Source organism: Enhydra lutris, unplaced genomic scaffold, assembly GCF_002288905.1.
Source record: "Enhydra lutris kenyoni isolate GAN:26980312 unplaced genomic scaffold, ASM228890v2 scaffoldscaffold25, whole genome shotgun sequence".
NCBI classification, from domain to species: domain Eukaryota; kingdom Metazoa; phylum Chordata; class Mammalia; order Carnivora; family Mustelidae; genus Enhydra; species Enhydra lutris.
Genome location: NW_019154109.1, coordinates 1,668,422 through 1,688,232, shown reverse-complemented (window position 1 = coordinate 1,688,232; position 19,811 = coordinate 1,668,422).

Below are 19,811 nucleotides of genomic sequence, written 5' to 3'. Positions count from 1 at the left end.
AAAATCTTCTTAAACACGATATAAAAAGCACAAAATATGAAATGATGAATAGGTTTGGCTACATTAAAATTAAACTTCTGTTCTTCAAAATGTACCACTAAAAGGAAAAAGACAAGTCAGAAACAGGAAGAAAATATCTGTGATATATTTAACTGACAAAGGTTATTGTTCAGAAAATATAATAAACTTGTACAAATCAATAAAAACCAACAGAAAATAAAAATAATGAATAGTTATTTCAAGGAGAGGAAACAAATCACAAAGGGGAAAAAAATAAGATGTTAACCTAAATTCCTCAGAACAATCTAAATTAATACCACAACTTGATTTTTTTTATAAACATATAATATATTATTAGCCCCAGGGGTACAAGTCTGTGAATCTCCAGGTTTACACACTTCACAGCACTCACCACAGCACATACCCAACTTGATATTATTCTATAATCAAATGGATTATAAAAAAATTTTTAAAAATATGATAGTATGGAGAATTGTCTAGGAACTGGAACAAAGGAAATAGTTATAACTCTGTGGGTTGGGAGTGGAAGTTGGTACAACTTCTTTCAAAAACAGTTTGGCACTCTGATAAAGTTGGAGATATGCATATCTTACAACCAATAATTTCACTTTTGGTGGCGTATCTTTTATGTTTATCTATAGACCTGTAAAATAATGTTCCTAAAGTCAATTTGCAATAGCAAAAACCTAGAAACTATGAAAATATCTGTTGTCAAGAGAAAAAGTAGAGCAGTGGGACACTGCACAACAGTGAGAACAAATGAACTATGGCTATAAAAGCAACAGGGAAGGAGTCACAAACACAATATTGATGAAAAACACTCAAAGAATATATACGTGTGAAGCCATTTAAATAAAGTTCAAAAACATGCAACATCAACAATATATTATTTAGCTACAAACACATATATTTCAAAGGCTAGATGGAAAAACAGACATTTATGTTATGAAAATGTACACCCCCTCACTGGTGTGTAAAAAACTGGTAAGATGCAACATAACATGATTTTACAACTGTCTTTGTTTAAGCATTTTTAAAGCCAAATTCTCTAATTTTTAAGATTTTTATACTTTAAAACTTTTCTGGATTATTTTGACTTGTCGTTCCTGTTCGCTGATCTTACTACAAAAATCAGGACAGAACCTAAGTATATAACAACAGAGAAGAAGATGGAACACCTAACTGTCCAACAATTTCTGAATAACTGAAATTATGGCAGGTTTTCAAATGGTATGTGTAGTCTGGCCCCATTTTAAAGTAAAATAATTCAGACACACGCATATACATACATATGTGAACATAAATCTGTAGGAAAAGATCTGAAGGTATAACTGAGTTTTCTCAGGGTGGGTGGGATTATATGAATTCATTAGGCTGTTCAGATTAACTTTTATGATATTGCCTTTGTAATAATAAAAATAGTGAAGAAAGTTAGAAGAGAAGTTTATTGCTAAGGATTAGGTTGTTCCAACTCAATACAGGGCAGCATGCTTTGCTGGCTCATAGCACCTAACCATTACGTTCCATTACTTAACTGTTGATGAATCGTTTTTTCCAACCAATCCTTCTTTGGATTTTGAATGTATTTTCCTTTTCAGTTAGGGCTACTTTGGTGGAATAATTTGAAAAGCACTTATGACATGCTTTCCTCGCTGCCTGGTTGATATCTACAGTTAAATTTTAGCATTACCCAACTGAGGACAGCCTGATAAGTGAAGAAAGAGACTATCCACCAAGGAGATACAAGAATTATTAATAAGGTATACCAGAAAGTGTCAGCGAGGATCCATGGCATTGGGTTTTCATGGCCAGCAAGAAAGACTGAATACATAAGAATTCTTTGACTTGAAAGATAACTCTTGGAATTTAATACCCTGTCATGATCCTAGGATTTGGCAAACTCATTGCTAGGGTGAATTTTAGAAGTCTGAAAAAAAAGAACACCGAATTAAGTATAAATACTCAAGATGGCCTAGGATTAGTAAGAAGGAACAAAGATGCTGAGGGAAGTGAATATCCTGGTAACAGACACATTTTGTGAGGCCAGAAAACCTACAAGAAGAGTATGTTCAGTGGAATGACCCAGAGGAGATATTATCCTCTGAGCCCACTGGGAATGCCCTGGTGAGAGAGGTACCAATATCATCACTGATGGGTCTCCTCCAAAGGTCAGGTAGAAGGAAAGAATTATGATCCTGGGCTTGCTGAAATCCATGGCCATGATGGAGCTTTGACATAACAGAAGCCAGGTAATGATGCTTACGCACCAGACACCAGAAAGTAAGAACTACTGTAATATCTGGCTAGGTCAGAGGGGCAGCCAAGACAGTTTACACTGCAGGAAATTGTGGAGACTGTTAATAGAGCATAGCATCCTGGCAGGTGGGAAGCCAAGAAAACTGCTGCTTAACATGTGCAAACAACAAAATTGGGAAAATATAATACTCAGGATGGTCACTCCAATAAAATGTCTAATCAATCCATTTTTGGATCCAGAACCCATTAATGAAGAGGTTACCAGGTTCCTAGGAAGTAGAACCTTGCAACACCATGACAAGCATAGAATGTAGTAATTCCCTCAGTTCTTCCCTAATAGGAAGAGGAGGATATCTAGATATTCTGAGGGCCTACTGGATGCAGATTCTGAGCTGACTTTAATTCTTCCACTGAAGCACCACAGTAGCTGTGACTGGAGAGAATGTCTGGCTGACAGCCCCAGCTGCTGAGCCATCCGTCACCATATTCACACTGAGCATACTTTCCCTGGGTGCTTCCAGCCAGTGACTAAGCATGGCAGAGATACTAAGGCAGGACCATTCCTGGGAGGAGTAGGACTCCCCTGACGGGCAACTTTTCGGTTGAGGATCCCCAGATAGCCTTACCAAACTTCGCTCAGAACTGGAGTGCTGACATGTCACCTGGCCTTCCCGCCCTCCTCTCCTTCACTCAGGGTCGGAACTACACCCTGGTCTGTTGGTTCTCCCAACCTCTTCTTGGCTCTCCATTCACCTTTTCCCACAAGTTTTCTCCCCAAATAAATTTCTGACTCCCAGTGGGTCTGGCCCACTGCAGACACAGAGGGTCTGCAGGTGCATCCAGTAGTCACTTTCCTTAGCCCTGGTGTGTCACCAGTATTGATATACTGGACATTTGGAGTAACCCCAGCATAGGGTCCTAAGCCTATGGGGAGAAGCTCTTACAGTGTTGACGACCAAGTGGAAAACTGCAACAACACCCTTCTCCACCAAAATAGTGAACCAAAACCATTACTGATCCCAGGGGACATGGTAGAGGTTAATGCCACAATTAAAGGCCTAAAAGATGCAGGGATAATTTTCCATAGCATATCATATCAGCAGTCTGGCTCCTAAAGAAACTGGAGAATGACTACAGTCTAGTATAGACTTGACAGGCTTCAACTGTGTTGCTATGCCAGATGTGGTACTAAGGCTAGAACAGATTAGTAAGTGATAGATAAATGATATGTGGCAATCAAAGTAGTGAATGCACTCTTTTCCATTCTGATTAGAAATAAAGCAGGAAAAACAAAAATACAGCCTCTCGATCAAATCTGGTCAGCTCTCAGCTTTGTAAATAAAGTTTTATTGGAACACAGTCATGTTTACTCATTTATCTATTGTTTGTCTGCTTTCACATTGTAACGGCAGGGTTGAGTAGTGGCAGCAAAGACCGTATGGCCTGCAAAGCCTAAAATATTTTCTATTTCCTTTTATAGAAAATTTTGCTGGTCCCCCAAAAAGAAGACCAGGATCAGTGCAAATTGACATGGGATAAATAACAATTGTAATTTCACGCTGACTAGACAAAATGAACGAGAGGTGGTAAGTAATCTGGAGGCCTTAGTAAGACACATATACTCCAAGAGGTGGGACATAAATCCTTTGCAGATTCAGAAACCTGTCACTTCAGTGATGTTTCTAGAAGCCCAGTAATCAGGAGAATATTGGGAATATTTGGAGGGGATCCTCCAAAATAGAATGCAAATTGCCACATATTACATCTCCTACCACAGGACAGGAAGCACGATAGCTGACAGATCTCTTGGGTTTCTGGAAGCAACATATCCACATCTAAGCATACCTGTCCAGGTGACATGTTGGGTGACTTGGAAGACTTCTTGCTTTTTTGGGCCCCAGAGCATGACAGTTCCATAGCAGGTCCAGGCTATAGTGCAAACAGCAGACCTATCACTTGAACCATACAATCCAACAAACCTTATGCTGTTACAGGTGTCAGCAGAGGGAAAAGAGCCACGTGGTGCTAACAACAAGCCCGAGGGAGAATCACAATATAGGCCTCTGGGATTCTGGAACAAGGCAGCATCTGCAGCAAAGCATGATATGCTTTTGAAAAACAGCTTTGGAGCACCCGGGTGGCTCAGTGGGTTAAAGCCTCTGCCTTTGCCTTGGGTCATGATCTCAGGGTCCTGGGATCGTCATGATCTCAGGGTCCCGGGATCGAGCCCGGCATCAGGCTCTCTGCTCAGCAGGGAGCCTGCTTCCTCCTCTCTCTCTCTCTCTCTGCCTGCCTCTCTGCCTACTTGTGATCTCTGTTTGTCAAGTAAATAAATAAAATCTTAAAAAAAAAAAAAAGAAAAACAGCTTCTGAAAGGATTCTGCACTCTGATAGAGAAGTAATACTTGGACATGGGGCACTAAGGGACCATGTATGTAGAATAGCCCATTATAAGTTAGGTTATATCAGACCCATCCACATCATAAAGTCAGATGGGACAAGCAACAGGAAGTTGTAAGACAGTAATGGCACACCTGAAATCAAGCTTCTTAAGCAGGGCCAGAGTGTGAGTAAGCTGCATGAACAGACATCCCAGACCCCATGTTACCCCCAACATTTGCAGCACTATCCTTTCTACAGCTCATACCTATAGCCATATGGAGTGTTTCATATGACCAGCGGAAGTGGGGAAATGCCTGTGCTTAGGTTGCAGATGGACCAAATTATAAGTGTAGACAGAAAATGGATGGTGGCTGCATTTAGCCACATTTTAGGTATGGTTTTGAAAGACAGTAAAATGGAAAAATCTTCTTCTTTTAAAAAAAAAGATTTTATTTATTTGACAGACAGAGATCACAAGTAGGCAGAGAGGTAGGCAGAGAGGGAGGGGGGAAGCAGGCTTCCTGCTGAGCAGAGAGCCTGATGCGGGGCTTGATTCCAAGACCCTGAGATCATGACCTGAGCTGAAAGCAGAGGCTTAACCCACTGAGCCACCCAGGCACCCCTGGAGAAATCTTCTTAATGGGCAAAGCTGTTAGCTGTGTACCTGGTCATTCATTTTTGGTGGAAAGAGAAGTAGCCTGAGGTTAGAATGCATACTGACTCATGGACAGTGGCCCTTGCCTTGGCCATCTAGTTAGGGCCCAAGAAGGAAAAGAATAGAAGATTGGAGATGAAGTTTGAGGTAGAGACAATAGACACATGAAAGCAGGCAGAGAGTGCAAAGATTTTTTTATAATAACCACAAGAGAGGATTTACCATGGAAGAGACACCAAAACAACCAAGCAGACAAAACGACTTACCCAGTTAATGGAGTTGGTAATGATGGACACACGAATGACATGCTGGTAGAGAGGGAGGCTATGTACATAGGCTCAACAGGACAGACTCCCACTTATAAGACTAACCTAGCTATTGCTAGATGTCTGTTGTTGAACATATCTTCACAGGCAAATATATAACTATTCTAGGTAGGAGCCTTTATTCCTGCCCTCAGACCCTTGGCCAGCCCCATCATCCAGGGCTTTATAGAATGTCTGATCCACAGGCATGGAATCACATACAATATAGTATCCAATCCAGGGACCCACTTCCCAGTGAAGGGAGTGTGAGAGTGGGACCACAAGCAGAGGACCGAGTAGAATCTATAGTAGAAAGTGAGCTGTGAGCCACCAGCTGTGACCAAGAGACCAACCAGCTACAACAATGGGAGATATAATTTGCCCCACTAACCTTCCTTTACTAAGTTTACCCTCAGGAAAAGAAGCCTCCTGAAACCATGGACTGACTAGCTAGCTGTGTGCTGAACGTGCCTGGAGTGGTAGATCTTTGAAGGACACAGGTGGATTGTTGCAGTCATGGAAACATGCTACTGGGATCTCCTGAGACAAGGAGCAAAACTGACTGATGGCCTCAAGCTGCTGCTCCCCTGGGTCTACCCCTGTGTTTTCATAGATGCCACATTTCACACAAGCCTCTCCTAGCCAATGGCTAAGCATAATGAGAATACTAAAGCAGGCCCTCTCCAGTGAGATAAGGAACTCCTCTGACAGGTGACTTTGGGTAAGGACAACCCATCTGCCTGGCTGAGCTTTTCTTGGAACTGAGCTGTATAGTCTGAGACTCTTCCCGTCCATTCCGCCTTCTTTCTCTCTCTCTCTCTCCTTCCACTCAGGTCAAACCAGCATCTGCTCCTTCCCCCAGTAAATCTCTCGCATGTCTAATCCTGTCTTGACAGCTGCTTCTAGGAGCAACCTGAACTAATACACTTACATGCTTACAAAATACCTCAAGGTTTATGTTATTATACCACAGAGCAGATGCATATGAAGAGCTGAGTTTTAAAGAGATTAGATGACTTGCCTGATATCACTCAAGCCCAAATGCACCTCAGACATCTTTCCAACATTCTTTATTGACATTTAAAAGAAAGGCTGTGTTGTGATATGATAGAAATACTTCTTAATTGGGTTGTTTCAAGAAAATAGGATTCTTCTACACCAAATAGGTCAGTAATTGGACATCTTTTGAAATGGGAATCTTGGATTTATTCCTCTCTGTGCCTTCCAGTTCCAAGAGCTTATGGTTTTTCCCTGTAAACATTATTTTATTTATTTATTTATTTATTTGACAATTTAAAGAAATGGGTCTCAGTGCTACAGACTAAAACTGTAGAATGGTCCAGAAAAAGGAAGGTTCTATTTTCAAAATAGTTCCATGATCTGGGGATTTAAAACCTGCCAAGCTGTCCTATCACTTTTCTTCTCCTTTAATTCTTTTTGGCTCTACAGGTTATTCTTCTTGCTCATCTAATTTAGAGCCAAGTTTTAGGAATCCGCCTTTATAGTTCTCTAAGCCTGAAGTGCTATTACCCAAGATCTTCACAGACTCAACCCCATAATCAACTAACCCTTCTCTCTAAAACTGACTCCTCTCCCCCTTAGCATTTTTTATTATCTTACTGCTTTAATTCTTTCATAGCAAATACTACCACATATTTTTTATGTATTTGTTTACTTGTTGTCAGTAGTCTCCATTAAAATGTCATATCTCTGATAGTAGGCAGTTTTTTTCCTTCATTATATTTATAGTAGGTTTTTAATAAATTTTTTTAAAATTAATTGCTAACACAAAAAATACTTGCCTTGCTCCTTTGGCAGGACTCTTTCCCAAACTTTCCCTTGTCAATCACCTTTTCATATAGAAAAAATCTGGTTGAAAAAACATATATTTTGAAGAAGTAAGTTAGAAAAATACAGCGTTGTTGAATCCTCTCATTCATTTGATGTACTTTTATTAAGGAGCTACTATATGACTGTGACTTTCCTAGATCTGGAGATCCAGGATTGAAAAAAGATATAAAAGATTCCTGCTCAGATGGAACTCACTCTGTGGTAGGGAGGGGACAGATAATAATAAAAAACAAACAAAAAACTACTAAGAATAAGATCATAACATGTGTCATGCAAAGAACTTTAACGAGGTGACAAGATGGAATGAGTGGGTGGGTACTGAATTAAGTGGTCAGGGAAGATCTCTTTGAGAAAATTTGCAGAAAGAAAAACATTTTAGAGATTCAGTTCAGAAGTTAAGAGGCCCTTAGAATTTTCCGAAGTGGTTGTACCAATTTATACTATCTCAAAATAGCTCAAAATAGCTCATGTAAATGCCTTAGGCAAATATGAAGTTGGGGAGTGTGAGAAAGATAAGAGGAGAGGAGTGAGTGAGGGGGAGAGTAATCATAATGGTGATAAGAGACAGGCAAGCAGGATGAAAATCCTTTGGGCTTTGTAAATCTGGGTAAGAGGACTGGAGTTCAATACTGAGATGGGAAGACATTGAGGGGTTTTATAGAAGAGCTAACATAAACGTGTTCACATTTTAAAATGAATGAAAAGTAAAAATAATCTAATTCAAAAATAGGCAAAGGAGGGGGATTCTGGGAAGATGGTGGAGTAGGGAGTATAAGAAATCTCTCTGTCACCCGGACAATAACTTGCACTGGCAGAATCTGTCCGATTTAACTATTTTGGAACTCTAGAGTCTATTGGAGCTTGAAAGTTCCAGGGGAAGTCTCGAAGAGTAAATTGCAGTTAATTTTGCTATCTTATTTTTGAATCTTAGCACAGTAACAGCTACCCATCTCCCATCCCTCAGCACTGTGGCAGGCAGCTGTACATGTGTTCTGGCTATAACTTGTAGGAGCCAGGGTAGGCAAAAGGACCCTGTGTTCTAAATATTGTAGATCTGTGCTCTGATTGCTGCTTCAGACCACAGAAAGGCAGGCAAAGAAGCAGTCGACTTGTTACTGTGCCTCCCCCTATTGTTGCAAGCCCCTCCCACTTTGGCTGAAGTGGTTTCCAGGGTGTTTAAAGGGCTGGTGCCTTTCTTCCCCTTTCATTTTTCTTTTTCCTCTTTTTGGGAGCCTGACATTGAAGAATAGATATTCAAAACCAACTGCATATATAAGGGAGTTTAGAAAGTGACTATGTATGTCCACGGGTCGGTGGATGCTCACAAAAGACTTGAGATCTTAAGTTTCTACCTCAGGCTGATCCTTGGCACAGAGACCGCTTACAACAATAAAAGAAACAAAATGAAAACAAAATCCAGTAAACCCGGGTCAAGGAAGAGAATCTAATTTGAGTTACCATATTATAAGATTCAAATGTCCAGTTTTTGACAAACAAAACAAAACAAAACAACAAAATACAAGAGATACAAAGGAAACAAGAAAGCATGAATCCTTTAAAGAAAAAAAAAATTAGCCACAGAAGCTGTCCCTGAAAGAGACTTGATGGTAGATCCACTAGATGATGATTTAAAAATAATTGCCTTAAAGATGATCAAAGAACTAGAGGAAAACGTAGAGAAAGTCATGAAAAAGATGTACAAACAAACCAGAAATACCAATAACAACATGGAAAACCTACAAAGAAACAAAAAAAAAATTTCTGCAGCTGGAAAATTCAATAACTGAAATGAAAAATTCACTAGAGGGATTCAAAGATTTCAACAGGCAGAAAAAAGAATCCTCACTCTTGAATAGAGGACAATGGAAATTTTTGAGTCTGAGAAACAGAAAGAAAAAAAATGATTGAAGAAAAATTAACAGAGCCTAAGAAATCTATGGAACATCATCAAACAGACCGACATATCCACTGTGGGAGTCTTAGAAGGAAAAGAGAGAATACTTAAAGAAATAATGCCAGAAAACTTTCCAATGTGAAAAAGACATGACTATAAATGTCCAAGAAGTTCAGTGAAATCCAAGTAGGATGAATTCAAAGAGACTCGCCCTAAGACACGGTATAATGAAACATCAACGGTATAATGAAACATCAAAAGAGTAAGACAACAAATTTTGAAAGCAGCAAGAGAGAAACAATTTATCACATATAAGGGATCCTCAATAATTGTCAAAAGATTTGTCATCAGAAATGTGAGAGATCAGAGGGAAGTAAGCCAATATATAAAAAATGACTAAAAGAGAAAAATGTCAACCCAAAATCCTCTATCTGTAGATAAAGATAAAAACTGTCCCTCAGAAGTGAGGGAGAAATTAAGACATTCCCAGATTATCAAAAGCTGACAGTGCATTACACTACACTTGCCCTCAAGGTGGCAACTCAAAGCTGTATGAAGAAACAAAGATCTCTCTAAAGGTAAATACATGAGTAATTACAAAGTTATATTATTGTACACATGGTGTTTACCTCCACTTTCTGCTTTCTACATAACTTAAGAGACTAATACATTTTTAAAAGACTATTGTTCTAAAAGCAATTATTATTGTAATTTTGGTTTGTAACTCTTTATTTTGTTACTTGTTTGTTTTTACATAATTTAAGAGACTAATGCATTAAAATTATTAGTTTATATTTTGGGAGACACGATGTATAAAGATGTAATTTTGTGACATCAACAACTGAAGGGAATGGGGACAGAAGTGTTAAAGGAGCATAGTTTTTATACATTACTAAAAGTAAGCTAATATAAATTCAAATGAGAAGGCTATATTTTTAAGATGCTAAATTTTATCCTCAGGTAACCACAAAAAAAAAAAAAGAAAAAGAAAAAGCAGTTAAAGAATACACCCACAGAAAAATGATAAAGGAATTTAATTCACTGTGAAGAATTTAAATACAAAAGAAGAGGGAAATGAGGCAAAAAAATCTGTAAGACATATAGAAACTAAAATGCAAAATGGCAGAGGTCTTTTCTTATCAGTAATTACTTTAAATGTAAATGAACTCATCTCCAGTCAAAAGGATGGCAGGATGAATAAAAAAATGATCCAACTGTATATTGCTTACATGAGACTCATTTTAGATCCAAAAACACAAACAGGTTGAAAGTTGAAGTGTGGAAAAGGACATACCATGAAAACAGTTAACCGAAGGAGAACAAGGATAGCTATACTAATATCAGACAAAATAGGCTTTAATTCAAAAAAGCTTATAAGAGACAAAAGAGGACATTATATATTAATAACATATTGACTATATATCAATAAATGTTCAGTGCAACAATAGGATATAACAATTATGAATATTTATGCACCTAATAACATCATGAAAATATATAAAACAAAAACTGACAGAATTAAAGGGAGAAATAGGACTACAGTAATAGTTGGAGACCTAGTACTTCACTATCAATAATGAACAGAGCAACCAAATGAAAGATAAGTAAGGACTTCAAGAACTTAACATTACAAACCACTAGATCTAACATGTACAAAATTCTACTCAACAGCAATGGAATATACATTTTCTCAAGTGTATATGGGGCATTTTCCAAGGCTAAACCATATGTTAGACCATAAATTAAGTCTTGCAATGTATTAAAAGACAGATACCACACAAAGTATCTTCCCTGGCTACAGTAGGATGAAGTTAGTAATTAATAGAAGAAAAAGTGGAAAATTCACAAATTTGTGGAAATTAAACAACATAGGGCAAAATGTGATCCAGTAATTCCACTACTGGGTATTCATTTGAAAAAAACAAAATCACTGTCTTGAAAAGATGTCTGCATCCCCAAGTTGATTGCAACACTGTTTGCAATAGTCAAGACATAGAAACAACCTAAGTGTCCACTGATGGATGAATGAATAAAGAATATGAGGTACATGTGTGTGTGTGTGTGTATGTGTGTGTGTGTGTGTGTGTATAAAATGGAATATTATTTAGCCATAAAAAGAAGGAAATCCTGCCACTTGTGAACAACATCGGTGGACCTTGAAGGCATTATGCTAGTGAAATAAGTCAGAGAAAGACAAATACTATATAATTTCACTCATATGTGGAATCTAAAACAAACACCAAATACATAGAAATAAAGAACAGATTGATGGTTGCCACAGGTGGGGGTTGGGTGGTTGGCAAAATGTGTGAAGGTAGTCAAAACATACGAACTTCCAGTCATAAGATAAATATGTCCTGGGATGTAATGCACAGCATGGTAACTCTTGTTAGTAATACTATATGCCATAATTGAAAGTTGCTAAAAGAGGAGGTCTTAAAAGTTCTCATCACAAGGAAAAAAATTTGTAACAATATATTGTGCCGGATGTCAACCAAACTTATTGCGGTAATCATGTCACAAAAATATGTATGCCAAATCATTATGTGGTATCTAGAAATAATACATGTTAGATGCCTATTATATATCAAGCAAAGAAATGTCCAAAGCTAGCCAATCCCCTGCATATATTCTACAGGAATATTTCATAGAAATTTTCAAATAAATAGACATATTAATTGTTATGTATTTATCCATACAGTGGTTCAGAAAATTATATGTTAACTAATTTTCATTAAAGTACACATTTTATTTTTATTTACTATTCTTATTTTAATTCCAATATGATTACCATACAGTGTTATATTAGTTTGGGGTGTACAATGTAATTATTCAATAATTATTCAATAATTATTCAATAATTATTCAATAATTCAATAATAATTATTCAATAATTCAGTGCTTGTCACGATATATATACTCTTAACCCCCTTCACCTATTTCACTCATTTCCACACCTGGTAACCACCAGTTTGTTCTTAAAGTCCACATATTTAAATAGCCCATCCTCCCCACTTAAATTTAGAAAACAGAATATTAAGTCCCCAAAGTACTAATGACTGGTTGAATTATCTTTAATTTATTCAATTAATAATTAATAATCTAGTTCAAAGCTAACCAATAACAGGGATATTCAGATAGATTGAATAATGATTTTAAAATGGACATTGGGGAGGGCATGTGCTATGGTAAGTGCTGTGAATTGTGTAAGACTGATGATTCACAGACCTGTACCCCTGAAGCAAATAATATATTATGTGTTAATTAAAAAATTTTTAAAGTTCATTAATTTTAAAAAATATAGAACCAAATTTTTTCCAAGTATTATACAAAATTGCTTACAATCTGCAAATAAGAAATGGAATAAGCAAAAAAGCCCATAACCACCCAGTGAAGTTACATTTTCTTTACTAATTTTTCTTTTTCCTGTTTGGGTGGAGGGTTTAGTGTTAGGTTCTACATTATTTCAATGCAAGACGATAGTACATGGGTTGACATCTTGAGTTTAAAGAAATGATGATGGATGCACTGAGAAATAAGCAGTGAGGAAGATGTGGGGGAGTCATCAGGAATGAAGCTCCATCAGCTCTAGACCTCACATGTGTGCAAATAACTTAGCAAAATAAAAGAGCTCTAACATTCATATGGTCTGGATTTCAAGAAAATAACTAATTTTATTGCCCTTTCTGAAAGTGCAAAGGATAGAGAAAAAGTGAGAAAAAATAATCTTCTGGGGCGCCTGGGTGGCTCAGTGGGTTAAAGCGTCTGCCTTTGGCTCAGGTCATGATCTCTGGGTCCTGGGATCGAGCCCCTCATCAGGCTCTTTGCTCAGCACGGAGCCTGCTTCTCTTTCTCTCTCTCTCTGCCTGCCTCTCTGCCTACTTGTGATCTCTGTCAAATAAATAATTAAAAGCTTTAAAAAAATAATCTTCTGATACAAGAGTTTATTATAAATGGAAACTATAACCTAAATCATAGGTTTTCTAAACAGTGAAAGGAACATAGTTAAAGACCTTCTATTAGTATATCCTCATTTAACCTTTGATTGACATACTAGATATTCATCACGGACATCTTACTTCCACTGTACCATCTGATTTTGTTTTCTGTTTGAATTTTCACTAAATCCATCCTCGGGATAAATGTGGAAAATTTTGGTGATTTTGATGTTAATTTTAGTATTGTATCTTCCACTATCTTTGAATACCTATAACTGGAACCTTGTTAAACTTGTTTCTTGTGCCATACTCTCTTTTGCCATTGTTTTCGTAGAAGACTTAATCTTTAGGTATGTGAGGTATTCTCTGGGAGTCTTTTTAGGAGTATGCATTTCACTGATGGATGAGACTTCAAAAATATAATGGTGTTATGTTAGTGTTTCCTATTAATGTTTTGCATTTTAGCGCTGGATACTTAATCCTTCCTCTGGAAATTTTCAGCCCTCTTTCCTATGAAGACACAGTTGACTTGATTTGGGGTCTGTCATAAGTGAGAGATATGGACACTACCATTTTCTCACTGTTGCTACTGGGAGTGCTCTGAGCTGATCTTTCTTAAGCTTCCATTAAATACCCTCTAGTTTCTAGACTAAAAACTAATAAAAAAAGAACCGCTTAGCTACCTTCAATAAGTATTTTCATATGCAAAAGCTTTTAGGAGTATCCTTGGAAATAAGAGGAGTAGAAGTAGGAGCAATGAAACAAAAGTATGAGAAAAAAATGTTTAGGTCTGTAAAGGAAAAGGGTGGGCATTCACAGTTTTATAAACTTGCCTCTGGGAGGCAGTAGGGTGTAGACATTGAGTATGGCTTCCCATTGACTTCAGATCAACTATAACCATTTCTTAGCCCTGTGATCTGTGCCTTGGTTTATTCTGTGAAATAGGTGTAATAGTAACGCCTCCCCATAGGGTTTTTGTAAGGATTAAATGAGATGCTTCCCGCCGAGCACTTTCAATTGTGTCTGGTACAGAATAAACGTTCAGTAAAAGTTAGCTTTCTTATTATGGAATAGGCTGTCTGCTTTTGTAGGTGCTCTATCAGAGAAATGTAAGCGGAGATGGAATAATAAATTGGTAGGGGTTTTATAGATTACAATTTAAGCACTGGATAGCCCCATCAACCCCTGAGATTTTCTGTTTCTATCATTTTGTTTCCAGTGAATATCATGGTATCTTTCATATATGACAAAGATGGGATGAACCTAGATATCATGCTTTTTTCTTGGTAATACAATTCGGATGGTACGATCTCCTGTGGGCAGTCTATGACCACAGAGTAGGGCAAAGAACATCACTGATCCAGTCCAGTCTCCATGCTGACCTCATGGAGGAAACCAACTACAAATGCAGAGACCTAAGCAAATAAACTCAATTCAGTTCAGGGAAAACGCTAAGAAATTTCTATCGATTTGAGATGTCCATGATGTATCATTAAGTGAGGAATGTAAGTTTCAGTACAATATGAACAGTATTATCTAATATTTAGAATAGCAAACAAACAAAAAAACTTCCAAATACCTTGTGAGGGTTTATATACATAAGGGAAGAGGTGAGGATGATCACATGCCAGATTAGATGACATTGGTCACCTCAGACCAGCGGTGAGGAAGGAATCAGTTGTTTTCTATATATGTTAATGCAGTGTTACATGATACATATTGCTTTCGAAAAGAAAAAAAAACTTGAAAAAGATTTTAATTAAAGAAGGACTTAATAATTATAAAAATATACCTACAATGCAAATTTCTTGAGAAAAATCCTCCTACTCTCGCTTCCTACTTTATCTTTTATTCATTTTTTTCTTCTTTCTCCCGATCCCCCACTTTCCTTCTTGTTCCTTTTCAGCCTCTATTTCCCCTCAAAAGAACAAAGGTATTTTTGTGGAAGTGGGAACATAGTCAAGTGTTTTACCAAACTGGAAGTGTATTAAAAAGCAGTTCATTTCCCACCCCCCATTCATCTCAAGCATTAAGTATATATTGCAAAAGTACTTTTTAAACAGAAGGCTAGAATCCCCCTTGCGTCCTCCCCCCGCATTAGTGGAGTTCTGTCAATTCAAGTCAAATAGAATTTCCTGATTATGCTGTGCAGACATAACACAAAAACAACATGCCTTATATTTATATATATTTATATATTTAACATATAATATTTTCAAGTATACCAAATGTCAGAATAGAACTAATTAATTATATTAACTAAATAGCAATTAAAAGTAAATAATCAATTAATATTGTTATATATTTAATTGTTGGTTATAATAATTAATTAAATAATATATATTTAATATATAATAAATACATGCATTATAAACATCTAATATATACAACATGTATTATATATATGAAGCACAGAAGCAGTATTTCTTCTTATGGTAAGCAATAATGACCAGTGCTCTAAAAGAAAAGTCAAATCCTTGACCCTGAGTTTATGTGAACAAGGGCAAAAAAAGAATAAAATATATGAATTAGTCAAAATAAAGGGACAAATGAAGCTAAGATTTTTGTCTTGTGCTTTCAAGGTCTACAACGTCTGGACTGGTATATTTTATCACCACAAAAATAATGGAATGTCATTGCATACACCTAACTCTACGACTTAAGAAGTCTGGTAACTCCCAGTTTATGATAACAACAGGGGCATCACATCACTGATGTTCCAAAGTCAGCCTTTCATTCTCTGTCAGAGATATATCAAATCAAGAACTATTCCTCAAAGAATATCGTTACTGCCAAAAATATGTGGTTTGCTCTAAGACCTTGGAAGCCAACCTGAGAATGTTTCCCCCGTGTTTGGCAGAAGTATCATAACTGATCAGAGGCCCTTGAGAACAATCAAAGCTCCTGGATAGTAAGGACCCTTGCATTACATTTTTGTTATGTTTTCATCTGTTCTGTGACCTATTAAAAGTATTTAAGCCTTTTGGTAAGTCTATCAAATGAATGGGAACAGTATACTTAAATGTGATACATGTTGCTTCCAAAACTGAAAAATGCTTACTAAACACTGTGTCTCTTTCTCTACGGTAGACAGTGAAAAGGTATAGGAACTTCTCTTTCCCTTTGGAGAGGGTATACAGATATGCTCAATTTCACTGGACCCCCAGAAATTTTACTGAAGCAGCAAATCTCTGCATTTTACTGGAACTAATATCCTATCCCTTGGCACACAAGTATTTGATCAAGGCATCTTGATCAAGGCAGCTGCCACTACACGCTTTCCAGACCCTCATCAGCATGTTGTCGTCAATAGAGGGGACCGTGTGAACACCTATGGGATCAGGAAATAATCAATCTCTCTGTGGACTCAGTAGTGGCACCGAACCACTGAATGGTCACCACTGTGAAGGAAGACGGTGAGTCCAGCTGTCCTGCCAGGGAAAGGTAAACTACGTCTGTGCCCTTCTATTGTCAGCATAGAGTGAAAATGTTTACTACACCTCCATAGCTTTGGCATACCATGTGCCAGTGGTATCAATTTGTTCCAGGAAAAAGACACACCTGAGGCAGCTGCTATAATTGAAGCCACATATGAATGAAAATGATGATTTATATATTATATAAAACATTTACATGTGATAGGAATTTTAGCCAATTGGATACTTATATTTTTACTTCTTGACTAGTTTTCCTCTCTGATGCATGTGTTCCCTTATTTGAAAGTTTGGAGAGTAAATGACATTTAATACAAATTAATAATAATTGAATTTAACATACAGAAAATAAATACAATCTAGGGCCCTTTTATGTCATCTGGTTCAAATTCCTGTGTGACTCTAGAAGACCATTATGAATGGCTGTTTTTAATATCCATTCTGAAATGATAACTAAATGGGTGTAAAAAAAATGTAGCTCTTGGGGCGCCTGGGTGGCTCAGTGGGTTAAGCCTCTGCCTTCGGCTCAGGTCATGATCCTAGGGTCATGGGATCGAGTCCCACATCGGGCTTTCTGCTCAGTGGGGAGCCTGCTTCCCCCTCTCTCTCTGCCTGCCTCTCTGCCTACTTGTGATCTCTGTCTGTCAAATAAATAAATAAATAATCTTTTAAAAAAATGTAGCTCTTACAATACAAATTATCTCTTTTTGCTTTTATTTTCTGATTTATTTTTTAAACACATAACTAAAACATTAAAGTTATATCAGACAGATAATAAACTTTATCAATTTTAAGAAACGCTGTCGTTTTGGAACAGAGGTCATTTGTGTTGAATAATAAAAATTCTAGTAGTTATTTCTCTAGACCTTTAAAATAATGCAATTCCATACAGCAGAATAGGTTTCTCCCCTGTTAAAGATGAACGTAATCTTTTACCTGGGTAGTTTTTTATGAAAATACACTTCAATCTGGTAATATTTTATAATTTTATATTATGAATGTTTCTTCCTTGTTAAAAGGACTTCTAACTAGATACTAGTTGGATTTTTAAATAATAATAATAATCTTTTATTTTCTCTGTTTCCAACTCCCTTGTTTTCAATTACAACCCCCGGTCATAAACATGCAAATTTAATATGCAAATTATACTCACTTAAAAATATATTCACAGCAGCTTTAGGTGAAAACACAACTGCCGTTCCCATAATTCAAAAATGAAAATCATGCCATTTTGCAAAATGAACATCTGTAAGTTTTTTTTAAGAAACAGTATAAAGCACAAACAAGTAACTGATCTGTCTGGAGATCCTGACATCCATGAACAAAAAGGGTTCTGGGCTGAAAATTTAGATGAATGAAACACTGTGTGTAGAAACTCGTAGCTTCAGTGAATCTTTGTACAGACACAATATTGAGCTGTGCAAGGACTGAGAAATGCTTAACAAACATTAGATATTAAAATATCTAGGAAAAAAAATCTATTAAAACAAACATTAGGTTTTAAAATATCTAGAAACATTAGATATTAAAATATCTAGAACATGTAACTTTTACAAAAATGCCAAATATGTGGGCTCTGAAGGCGTTGTTTGTAATGTCAATCATGGCTGTACTGATTTAACAAATATTTAGTGAACACCTACTAGGTGCTGAACTGTGTTAGATGCTGGGGATTGAAGGATGAAAGCTGTTGTGCAACAGCTTACTTATCTCCTTAGAGAGAGAAGCATATACCAAACAGAAACCAGCATGTGACCATAGAGATGTTAAAACGTTTATGGCCATTAGAGGAGAGACTGAAAGATTTGCATGAGAACGCTGATAAAGACTCCATTGAGGATGTGGATTTTGAGCATTAAAAGATACAAAAATACACTAAATACACATGTTGGTATTCAGAAGGTTATTGAAGCAAGGTGTTAGAGAGGTAACAGGGTGAAGCATGTCCATTACCTACTGCTCTATGACAAATTTCCTAGAACTCAGGGGTCTAAAACCAAAACCTTCTATTATTATAGGTCATGTATCCATAAGGACTGTCTGAATTTCCACAAAAAGGCAATTACTTTATTCGCTATTCCTTGTGAAAGCCTTACCCTAGGAGCTAGTTGTTTCTTTCTGTAGACAAGAGCTCAACAAACCGCGGTCCATAAGACAGATCTGGTCTGCTGGTTATTTCGGTTAATCAGGGTTTACTGGAACACGGCCATGTCCATTTGTTCTCTTGCTGGGTATGGCTGCTTTTACCCCACGACCACAGATTGGAGTAGACACGACAGAGACTGTAAGACTCACAAAACCGGAAAGCCCTGCAAACCCCTCCTCTAGGACCAGATGATGGAAACGCGGCTATAGAACACGTGAAACGTGGTAGTTGTGCCTGAACTAAATTTTATTTAATTCTAATTAATTTAAAAATTTTTTTTAAATTTATTTGACAGAGAGAGATCAGAAGTAGGCAGAGAGGCAGGCAGAGAGAGAGAGGAGGAAGCAGGCTCCCTGCCGAGCAGAGAGCCTGATGCGGGGCTCGATCCCAGGACCCTGAGATCATGACCTGACCTGAAGGCAGAGGCTTAATCCACTGAGCCACCCAGGCACCCCAATTCTAATTAATTTAAAAATTTAAACAGCTACATGTGCCTAGCGGCTACCTCTTGAACAGCCCATTTTGAAACAGTAAGTTCCCTGAGGCTGGGGACAACTTCTGGATATCTTTTTTACTGAAATTCGTCCCACCCTGCCCAGGCTACTGCTCTACGCATAGCAGATTCAATAACTGTCTCAACAAATATTTACTGAATTAACGTGATCATGGTTAATTTCCCTTATTTTAGTCAAGCTTTCCATTAGACATAAAGCTAAAATATTTTCCCCGAGATAATTATTGTGGAGTTCAACCCAAATCCCCAAAAGCTTCCTCAAAATATCCCCACGTGTTCTAGTCTACTGGCGTTTTTCTTTCTGCAGAAACAGTTACTTTTGAGGGTCGTGTCCAGAGCATGGAGAGTCCAACCAAAACTTGGGCCACTCTCAGATGCTGGGGTAAGGCCCTTCCTCTCCAGGTCGTTCCTTCTT